Here is an 11,294-nt window from a genome sequence, read left to right as displayed (position 1 = left end):
CCATTGAAGTGTCTCTCAGCTACCACCCCGACACCAACACATCTGGAAACATCTGAATCAGAATCCGCTTTGCTGGTCAAGTATTTGTGCACATACAAGCAATCTGACTGCAGTTTAAACATTACACTCAATGTACTTGCATAGAAAAATAGACACACAGCTCAACGAGGACAAAAAGACAATAAAACAGAAGACTGAACAGTAAATGAAGTGGTGATGAAATAATAATGACAGAATGAGAGTGTTTTCATGCTTCTGACACCCCCACGCTCCTTTAAAGAAGTACCTGACTGACACTGACACACACAGTTTTGAAAGTTGAAGTTGAAAATCTGTAATTTCAGTTATATGTTTATTACTGTGCTGTTCCCATTATATTGAGAGGTGTTTCTAATATTTTGTCCTCCCTATTCCCAAACATGAGGGGGCAGAATATTAGACACACATCTGGATGTGATGCAGTCCAGTACAACAGTACCACTAACTGTGACCTTCGAGCTAAAAACTCATATTTAAATGAAAACCTGTGACATGATGAGCATCATGACACTTAATGACACAACAGCTGTACTGGATTCAGACTGTTCATGTGTTCCTAATAAAGTGGCCACTGAGTGTATTGGCCTGTCAGACTATGAGCAGACTGCTGATTGGATACAGCAGGACAGAGCTTTGGAACGTTTGCTGATGTATCTTTAAACATTTATTTGCAGACTTTGACACATTTTCGAAGATGTTTTCTCGTCTTTACTTCATGTCACTTTTGTGAGGTGACCATTCTGAGCTCAGCTGTCATTTCACTCTTTCACTGCAGAGCATGTTTTCATTTTCCTCCACAAAGTTCACTGTTAGTGTATGTAAGGTTTTATGTATAGTGAGCACAGACCATAGGAACCTGTTCACTGTACATTATCCTGCTTAGAACACGGCTTACTACTAAAGCATTCAACAATGTGACACAAAATAGTGATTAAAACATATTTTATTGATTATTTTATTGATTTAAAATGAGCCCACTCTCGTCTGTCGCCGCTCTCACTGCGCAGCCGCTCTGAGCGTAAACACGTACGTTGCCTAGCAACCGCCTCTCACTGTGCTCAGGCCGGCAGGCAGGAAAACTTATTTCTTTACAGTTATTCAGAGAAATCATGCCAAATGTGGAGAAGTGACGGGATATCCCAGACCTGAGAGAGACGTAGCTGGAGACAGAGTTTGGTTTCTATTATTTTGAACTGATGGATAAAAGTCCCGCAGCAGCTGATTTCTGTGTTCAGCGCCCCTTTAGTCTCTGACTGGTAGGAATACCTGAGCAGCCGCTCTTCTATCCAAAAATAAACACAGCTGAATTTTAGATTTCGAGTATTTAAGAGCTAAAGATATGATGATAAACATGTACTCAGACACGTGCTGTATGTTGATAAAAACTCTGATTTTCATTCAGTTTGAAAGAAACAAACGCTGTGTTGAATGTTTGTGCAGTTGTAACATAGTGAAATAAATAGCTAAGTTAAATTCATGTTAAACTTGGGACTGCCAGCCATAGCTCTACTGTGTATTTTATTTTCCTAATGTGAAGTCTGTGTATTTTATTTTGGTAAGGTCAAATCTAACCGGAAATGTTATAACGGGTGCATTGTGGGGGATCCATATCAGAACGGACAGATAAACGTATTTACGTCTATGAGAAGGACAATCCCACAAAGCGGGAAAGTTGGTCTCTGGTCCATTCATAAGTAAGTTAATGAATAAAAGTAACTTAATTCTTATGTAATGTGTAAAAATAATCGGAAATTAATCGTTGATACTTACGCGAAAAAATAGAATAATAGAATGCGTGGTTACATCAATCTTTTACTGTATGTGTGGAAGCGGGAAGCATTTTAGCTAGTTGATAAGTAACCGGAAGTACTAATCCAGAACTTTGCTTTGTCGTTGAATGGAAAGTTGACCAACTCCCTGCTGAGCTGTGGCTCTATTTATTTCCTGTTGTCTCAGGTATGTTCATATGTTTAATTGTTGAGTGTTGTAAACTATGTAGTCGCTAGTTAAATATGACAGATAATGTTGATTGTGTTGCCAGTGCTGTATCTAGTTCTCGCCACAGTGTGGCAGTAAAACCTATGTTAAGATAAGAGAGAGAAGAGATAAGATAAAACTAATTTGGGCATTACAGCACCATGTAGTAGCAGATGGAAGAAAAATAGCAACAGAGATTTCAAAAAAGAAATACAAAATAAAAAGTAGACTATATATATATATGTACATATTATACAAGCAAAATGAAATTTTTACTGTATAAAAGAACTAGTACCACTAGAAGAAAAGTTACTGTGTCATACTAATAAAATTGAGCTTTAGAGTTGTGAAAAATGTTAATGGAAATGTAATGTGAGGGACTGAAATTATTGTTTGTGGCAATTAATTATTACATACAACATTTTATTTATTTATATTTTTGTTGCACCTTTTTCTGTAAAAACAATCTCACTATACAATCACTATTTATCAGAATGACAATCCCACAAAGCGGTTGAATGGAAAGCTGAACAACTCCCTGCTGAGCTGTGGCTGTAATTATTTTCTGTTGTCTCAGATAAATCCTGACTGCTCCAAGGAGTCGACTCCTGTGCAGTGTTTGGGGGAATAGCAGCCGAGACGACGAGCCAAGACACTGCAGTTGTTCGCAAAATAACAGCGATATTTCTGAAATTTCGGCAAAATTCTAATGCGACTTGCAGGTGTTTCCATTGTGTTTTGCGAACCAGCCGAAATTCTCGTAAATTCTCGGACGTCCCGCGAGATGTGTGTGCGTGCTGTGCGTCGGTAAAACACAAAGCCTTATGATTAAAAAGCACATGCATGCTCCTGGGCTTGTAGGATTGGGCATACTCTAATGCACAAATGCTGAAGATGAAATAAAGAAATGATCTGTTGACTTAAGAGTGATCACTGATTTTAATGGCCTATTATTTATCACTTTGTTATTACTAGAGGCTCGCTCTGACAGCGTCAGCTCGCAGAATACAGGACTGTGAATTACTGAAGTGTCCTTTCAACATATTTTCTATCAGCAATGTGTAAATATTAAAGTTAATGTCTCCCACATAGCTGAGGTGCACACACTCATCACAATGGCAAACACCGTGTAGCATACCCTCCGAAAGATGGTAAGAGACTCGACTGATGGTTTTTAGTGTTTATTCTTTCTTCAAATTCCACAATAAACCAACGTGAGAACTTGTAAGAAAACAAAGAAAACAACAAATCACATCTCTAATACCATTTCCTATATAATAACTGGTAAACAATCACAGTGCAAGCATAACTAACAACAAGCTAGCGTAAATTTCCTACACATACACATTGTCAAAAAATATAATTACAATCACACACCAACCTTGTGCCTCTTCGGGGGGTTGCTAAAATATACGTTGTTTCCGTCACGTTTCTGTTTTGCTGCTTCACGTGTGTTTACCCTTGTTTACTTTACAGCCAACTTTATAATTTTATCGTCAAATCGTTCATACCTTGTTCATGGCTGAATTTTCCCGGCGACACTATTAAACCGGAAGTACGACATAGCGCCTTCAAAATAAAATCTTGCACTCTTAAGATGAACCCTTTTAGCTCTTAAATGAGCAAAATACACACATACATATAGATGAAATTACATTTTTTAGCAAAACTCTAATCATGAAATATATTTAGAAAGGAATCATGTCAAAATACAATTTGTTTCTCTCAAATGAATTTATAAACAGTGCAAGCTGCCCTCTGGTGGACAAAACGAGAAACAACAAGCACAAAACACAAAGTGGGCTTGCTACACTCCCACCAAAATTATGAGTGCTTCACATTAAATGATGTGAACAAAGAATAATTTTCTCAGTAAGAGTGTCATTGTCTTTATGTAGCCACAGTTTAAGAAGCTTCAAACAGCAGAACTAAGTTCTGCACTGGGCGTTCTAAAATAGAAGGTTTGGCAAAACGCTCACCTTTCTTGTTCAGACTCTTATCTCCTACAGAGATTTTCACCCTCCTCACAAGTCCATCCTTACCACTGACAGTCTCTATGACTCTTGCGAGTCTCCATTCACTTCTGGGTAACAGTTCATCTTTGTCCATCACTAAATCACCCACCATTAAATTTCTCTTTGGCGTGTGCCACCGCTGTCTGGTGGCGATATTGTGCAGGTATTCTTGTTTCCACCTGCTCCAGAACTGGTCTGCAAGAAACTGCACACAACGCCATCTTTTTGCTCCATATAAGTCCTCTTTAGAGAATGTGCCTGGTGGAGGGAGTGCTGCACTGGACTTCATGTTAATCAGGTGATTCGGGGTGAGTGGCTCAAGGCTGTCAGGGCAGTTCAAGTTATCAACAGTGAGGGGTCGACTGTTGACTATAGCCATAGCTTCGTACAATACAGTCCTTAATGAAGCATCACTAAGCCTGCCTTGAGAAAGAGACAGAGTAGAGCTCAGGACACTTCTGACAGTCTTAATCTGGCGCTCCCACACGCCTCCAGTGTGACTGGCACTGCATTCATGATGAAGTCACACTGTTTTTGTGACAGGAATGTGTTCAGTCTCTGTGTGTCAAGCTCTTGCAATGCTGTTTTGAATTCATTCTTAGCACCGACAAAATTAGTGCCCTGGTCACAATGAATTTGTCGAACTGCACCTCGAAGAGCAATAAAGCATCGCAGGGCGTTGATGAAGGTGTCAGTGGACATATCTTCTAACATCTCGATGTGAATGGCTCGTGAGCAAAAGCAAGTAAAGAGCAGACCGTATCGCCTATGCTGCTTCCTTCCCTGTGTAGTCGTGAAAGGGCCAAAGCAGTCCATTCCACAGTATGTGAAAGGAGGGGAGGGCTCGACACGTTCAACAGGTAAGTCACTCATTCTTTGACACTCTGCAGCTCTTCTGAGTTTACGACAAGTTACACACTGATGGATGTATGATGCCACTGCTCTATTCATTCCTGGAATCCAATATCCGCTGCCTCTGATTTCATTGATTGTGAATCCTTTTCCCTGATGTTTTGTCCTTTCATGGTTGTGAGCGATTATTAACTTTGTCACATGGTGCTCTTTAGGAATGACAATTGGATGCTTGAAAGAGTCAGTGAGTGACGAGTGGCAGAGTCGTCCTCCCACCTTAACGAGACCATCTGCGTCGAGAAAAACATCAAGGTGGTGTAATTTGTTGTGATGCTGTAGTTGATTACATTTGCTCAACAACTTGATTTCCTCTTCATACGTTTGTCTTTGCAGATCTCTGATGATGACATGCTCGGCACTTTCTCTTTCGCTCACTGTGGAAAGGGTCTGTGATGTCACCCCTTTTGCTCTCCGAAGCAGACGAGCTACAGCTCTGGTAGCTCGGGACCATGATGAGAACTTGGACAGACGGTCGACAAGACTCTTTATTTCTGTGGTCTTTGTTTGCAGGGTTTGTGCCCTTTTGACTTCTGGATCCCTGATGGAGAGGTCTGGTACTGCATCATTTACTCTGGGTATCTCCCTTTGCCAGAGGAACATGGGGCCGGTGAACCAGTTGGATGCAAGTAGGTCATTCACAGTTTTACCTCGAGATGCTCCATCTGCTGGATTTTCATCCGTAGGAACGTAGCACCACTGCTGGGGATTAGTGGAGTGGCGGATTTTCTGGACTCGGTTGGCTACAAAGGTGTGAAATCTCCGAGCATCATTATTTATGTAGCCTAACACCACCTTTGAATCAGTCCAAAAGTATTCTTTCACATCAACAATTCTCAATTCTTCTCTGAGCATGTTGCTGATGGAGACGGAAATCACTGCTGCAGTTAATTCGAGCCGTGGTATTGTAGTCACTTTCGTGGGGGAAACACGAGCCTTTCCTATCACCAGTGAGCAGTGAATCTCTCCTTTCTTGTTCTTGACTCTCAGATAAGAACATTGGCCGTATCCGCTGGTGCTCGCATCTGAGAAGTGGTGTAACTCAGTTTCAACAACCTCCCCAAAGTTGGCAGGTAAGTAACAGCGCGCTATTTTTACCTTTTGCAAGTTGATGAAGTCATGTTTCCAACTCTCCCACCGTGGTCTGAGTCTTTCTGGCAGGGGTTCATCCCAGCCAGTGCCTTGGTTGCACATTTCTTGAAGGATTCTCTTCCCGTTGAGGACATATGGTGCGAGAAAACCGAGAGGATCATATATGGAAGCAACAGTTGATAATATGCCTCTACGTGTGGCTGGTTGGTCCTTTAAGGTGCTGTTGAATCTGAAGCAGTCCTCCTTTACACTCCATTGGATTCCTAAAGCTCGCTCCAGTGTGTCCTGAATGTCAAATCCCTTGTCTTTGCCTCTGCTGCACATTCTGATGGGGGAAGACTCTGCAACACAGCATGGTTATTTGACACAAATTTGTGGAGACGGAGACCCCCTTTAATGCATATCTCCCTTGCTTCCTTTGCCAACTGAATGGCCTTTTCCACAGTGTCGGTACTTGTTACCCCGTCGTCCACATAAAAGTCTTTTGCAAAAAACTGTGCACCTGCTGGGTGTGAGTGGCTGTGCTCTTTTGCTAAATATTGGAGTCCATAGTTCGCACACCCAGGCGATGACACCGCCCCGAAAAGACGTACTTTCATGCGGTACTCTTGAGGTTGTGTGGTGGTATCTCCATCTTTCCACCAGAGGAACCGGAGGTAGTTGCGGTCTTCCTCTTGGACGTGAAACTGGTGAAACATTTTCTCTATATCACATAGAAAAGCGATGGGATGCTGTCTGAACCGTATGAGGATGCCTGTCAGGTTATTAATCATGTCTGGCCCTGGGAGTAGATGTTCGTTTAGGCTAGTGCCACAGTATTTTGCAGAGCAGTCGAACACAACACGCAGTCTGTCAGGCTTCTGAGGGTGATATATGCCGTGATGTGGAATATACCACCGCTCACCTTCAGCTCCATCTGTCGGCACCTCTTCTACGTCACCTCTCTGTATGATTTCCTTCATGTACGTTGTGTAATCTCTTTTGTATTTCTCATCTTTGCTGAACTTTCGCTGTGAATGGTTGAGCCTGATTTCAGCGAGCCTTTTGTTGTCAGGTAAAGATGGCCGTTCTTTAAAAGGAAGAGGCATTTCGTAGTGACCCAAGGCATTTTTCTTTATTCCATCTTTGAGTTTGCTCAAGAACATGAGATCCTCTTGTGAGACAATTTTGTCATCTCCTTTAGTGTCCTTGAAGTCTGACTCCAGTACACTTATCACATCCATTGGCGTTACTGGAGGGAGTTCTTTTAGTGCAACTCTGTGACATAGACTGGATTGACTTTCATTGAGGCCAGGTGTGGAGCAGCCCACAATACTCCACCCCAAGTCTGTGAGGACGGCATAGGGCTCGTTGTCCATTCCATCAATCATTTGTCTGGGTTTTATTGCTCTGGGACAGTTGTACCCGATGAGGAGTCCCACATCACAGCTGAGGAGAGGTGGCATCTGATCTGCGATTGCTGCTAGGTGAGGCCATTGTTTCGCTGTTTGATGGGTAGGTATGTGATCACGATTCAGGGGAATGCAGTCTTTTGTGTAAGAAGGAGGAAGGTCGATGTAAACACTTGAACTATAGCCTCTGACGCGGAGTCCCTCTACTCTCTCACTTTTCATAATCGTGCTCTTTCCCAACATAGTAGTAAGCCTCAGTTGTACAGGAAAAGTGACTGGTTGCAATTCATCACTTACTTCTCTCTCAATGAAGGTGCTGTCACTTTGGGTGTCTAGCAGTGCATAGACTAGCTGCTCCTTGGATGGCTGCATAGCAGAGGAGACCCACACAGGTACGATCATGGATGTGTTGCATGGCTGATCTTCTTTAGTGACACAGAGTGGGCTAGCAGTCACGATTTCATTTGCACAGTTTGAAGCTGCAATCACATTAGCTGTAGATTTCTTTCTGTCCATGACTACAGGTCTGTCCTTTTCCTCATATCTTTTGTAGTTTTCATCATGTAGACAGGTGGGATGCCTTCCTTTACACAGCTCACAAGTGTGACGGTGACGACATTCTTTGGCACTGTGACCAGGTTTGACACATCCATAACACAGCTTATTGTCTTTTATGAACTCTCGTCGTTCATTGAGGGAATTTTCCTTGAAACTTGTACACTTGGGTAGTTGATGCTTGTCGTCTTTGCACCACATGCAGGGAGGCCTTTCTTTTCCAGCATTTGACCTCGAATTTTCAGTATTTGCGTTTGTTTGAGTGCTGAAGACACTTACTCTGTTTCCCTTAGTTTCACTTGTGCTTCTTTTGACATGGGATGAGTTAGATGAGTGCAGAGCATGCAGGGACGTGATTGGGTTACATGCTATCTCCGCTTCAACTGACACAAATGTGGCAAAAACTTCGAAAGTGGGAAAGTCTTCACCTTCCATGAGGGCTATTGAGACCTGGCGTTCCAGCGTGCTGCTAGCCAATCTGGGACTTTCTGTGTCAGCTTTTGGTTCTCTTCACAATCATTCAAGATTTCCAAACCTTTTACGTGAGGCATGGCTTGGAGACAGGCATTTAGGAAATCAGAGAAAGCCCTTAATCCTTCAGCGTCTTTGTTTTGCACCTTTGGCCATTTTGACAGCTTGTCTCGGAAGGCCCTTTGGATGACGAATGGCTGCCCGAAGCGCTGGTTGAGCTTATTCCATGCATCTTTGTATGCTTCATCATCGTCTTGGTAAAAGGTGCCTTCAATACATTTGTGGGCAGGGCCGCTGACATATTTCTTTAGATAATAAAGTTTGTCAGCTGGCGAAATACCTTTCCTGTCTATCAATGACATGAATGAAGCTCTCCATTCAATGTAGTGGATAGGGTCGCCACTAAACACAGTGGGCATTAGCATGGGGAGTCTGTTGATGGTTATGCTGTCTTGTATCGCTTGGGCTAGAGAGGAGATGTCATTGGAAGGATTTGGTGGGGCAATGAAAGGGCTTTGGTCATGCACAGAGGGAATAACAGGGTCTTGTCTGATGTGTTGACTGTCTAGTCGTTGTAAGGGCTGACTGTTGACTTCCTGATTGATTTTTCTGTCGTAGCTCTCTAGTCTGACACGTGCCACCTGTATGTCTCTTTCTGCTTGTAAACGTTCTAACTCAAACTCCATCATCCTTATTTTTTCTTTCTGCTTTCTTTCTTCCTCCATTAGTTTACATTGAGTCTCCTTTGCAGCAAGCTCTGCGGCTGCTTCAGCTCTTTTTGCAGCCATGACTGATTCAGAAGAATGACTGCTAGTTGACTGAGAAGCAGTGCCATATATGGAATGGGCATAGTCATGAGCCTGTAGCTCACGGAGTTTCTGCCTTTCACGCTCTGCATCATAGTCATCATCTATTCCAGATAAGCGTTCATTTATTATTTTCATAATGTCTCTGGTGACAGCATCACAAGCATCTATTTTGCGTCTTAGATCCGTAGATGGTGTTGTGTCTTGTCTTATTTCGTGGTAAACTCTCATTATGTTATCCTTTCCATTTTCAATGTTGTCTGCCATTTTAGCCAGTTCCATATCTGACGTGGTTTTCTTTAAACTTTCTTTGGTTGATCTGATTTGAAGTTTCCATTGTTCATAAAGACTAAGCAGCCTCTTTCTCTTTTTACTCTGTTCTTCGTTTTGGTAGGCAAGGAATTTCTCTGTAGGTACACTTTTGCGTGATGAATGACGTAATGTCTTTAATTCCTCAGTGTCCTCCATTTCATGTTCCAGCTCAACTAATTGTTTTCTTTTAGTCTCAGTTAGCGCCTTTAATTCCTGCCTTGACAACAAGCCTTCTTCATCTCCTTGATTTAATAATCCTCTATTTTCCTCAATTTCTGCCTTTAGTTTATTTATCCGTTCCTTTAAGGCATCCATTTTGACTGTAGTTGTCTTCTTTACCGTCCCATGACGATGCTGCAGCGCTGCTAGGTGTCTTGACGATTGTATAGCTCACAGACAGCTGATGTTGCATACAAGTTGTCACTGGTCCCTCGCTGGGTGAAGTTCTCACTGTAGCATACCCTCCGAAAGATGGTAAGAGACTCGACTGATGGTTTTTAGTTTATTCTTTCTTCAAATTCCACAATAAACCAACGTGAGAACTTGTAAGAAAACAAAGAAAACAACAAATCACATCTCTAATACCGTTTCCTATATAATAACTGGTAAACAATCACAGTGCAAGCATAACTGAATACTCAGCAACATAACGTAAGATCGCTAAACATATGAGCAACAAGCTAGCGTAAATTTCCTACACATACACATTGTCAAAAAATATAATTACAATCACACACCAACCTTGTGCCTCTTCGGGGGGTTGCTAAAATATACGTTGTTTCCGTCACGTTTCTGTTTTGCTGCTTCACGTGTGTTTACCCTTGTTTACTTTACAGCCAACTTTATAATTTTATCGTCAAATCGTTCATACCTTGTTCATGGCTGAATTTTCCCGGTGACACTATTAAACCGGAAGTACGACATAGCGCCTTCAAAATAAAATCTTGCACTCTTAAGATGAACCCTTTTAGCTCTTAAATGAGCAAAATACACACATACATATAGATGAAATTACATTTTTTTAGCAAAACTCTAATCATGAAATATATTTAGAAAGGAATCATGTCAAAATACAATTTGTTTCTCTCAAATGAATTTATAAACAGTGCAAGCTGCCCTCTGGTGGACAAAACGAGAAACAACAAGCACAAAACACAAAGTGGGTTTGCTACACACCGTGCTGTACATCTGTGCGCACGTGTGTCTTTAAAGTTCATCTCACTGTTAATGAAAACGGAATGATTAGATTTTACAAAGTGACACAGGACGAGATCACAGCTGTCAGATTGTCTTTAACAGCTGGAACAGCTGTAGAGTTTTTGTCTGCTACTTATTGAGATCCAGAAAACAATAATTAAACAATTATAATTCATACAATACAAAAATAACAAGACGTTATATCTGACTGCATGCGGCCGGCCCGAAACGGGGAGTCCGCTGACCTCGGAGACGTGTAAATGCGAAAAAAGTGTTTCCATTACACTTTTGCGATAAACCTAATTTATTTTATATTTTATTCTGCTTGTATATTTTATTCTGTTTGCACATTTCACTTCCATATTTTATTGTTTATTGTTTAGTATATTTTATTGCCTAAGTATATTTTCATTCTGTTATATTTTTAATTGCTTCACGAATATTTTTTTTATTGCATGTTGGTTTATTTTACTTTATTGTAGTTATCTTAATTTTATTCACTCTTTCTAGTCTTATCTTTCTTACCATCT

This window comes from Chelmon rostratus, chromosome 5, assembly GCF_017976325.1.
Source record: "Chelmon rostratus isolate fCheRos1 chromosome 5, fCheRos1.pri, whole genome shotgun sequence".
Lineage (NCBI taxonomy): Eukaryota > Metazoa > Chordata > Actinopteri > Chaetodontiformes > Chaetodontidae > Chelmon > Chelmon rostratus.
The sequence above is the reverse complement of the archived record's forward strand: the minus strand, read 5'-3'. Positions refer to the sequence as shown.